We start from the raw sequence: 588 nt of genomic DNA on the forward strand, positions 1-588 counted from the left end.
AAGCGCAGCAGGAACTCATTAGCATAATAGGCTACACAAACAGCAGAAATTCATTAGCATATTAGGCCACACCCTGTCAGTGCAGCTTATTAGCCTATTAGGCCACACCCCATGCCTTCCCTTGGCTTGCCTGGGCAAGGCCCCCTTAAAGGGAAGGGAAGGGAAGGCAGTTTAAACAGGCTGGGGAAGGCACGGGAAGGCATTTAAATGCCTCCCCAATCCTTCCAGGGGCCCCCTGGCCTGCCCGCCTCGGAGTCGCCGGGGTGAGGTCACTCTCCAGGCCTTCCCTCTGTAGCCACACACACAGAGGTTTTGGCTGTAGTGGGTGTGGCCTACTTTGAAGCCAGCCAGAACTCTGTTCCTGTGTGTTCCTGCTCAAAAATAGCCCTGGTCTTTAATATCTAACAGAACTCTTGTTGCAAAAGACAAATACAGCTGCCTGTACTTAGATATAAGATTTTTTTGTACTAGACACATAACAGAAATTGATTTATTCTATTTTCTATTGCAAGGGACCGTATGTAATAATGTCACCATATATAGTGACTTTGCCCTATGATTAATGCTTAAAAAGATATATGAACGCTA

At 46.8% G+C, this 588-nt stretch overlaps 1 protein-coding gene across 2 annotated transcripts in view; it reads right to left on the reverse strand.

The window, feature by feature from the left end:
• Positions 1 to 588, reverse strand: part of LOC107123873 (chromosome unknown open reading frame, human C15orf52) — a 132865-nt gene that overhangs the window by 64689 nt on the left and 67588 nt on the right. The window lies entirely within an intron of this gene.

This window comes from Gekko japonicus, unplaced genomic scaffold (assembly GCF_001447785.1).
Source record: "Gekko japonicus isolate JY-2015 unplaced genomic scaffold, Gekko_japonicus_V1.1 scaffold1077, whole genome shotgun sequence".
In the NCBI taxonomy this organism is placed as follows: domain Eukaryota; kingdom Metazoa; phylum Chordata; class Lepidosauria; order Squamata; family Gekkonidae; genus Gekko; species Gekko japonicus.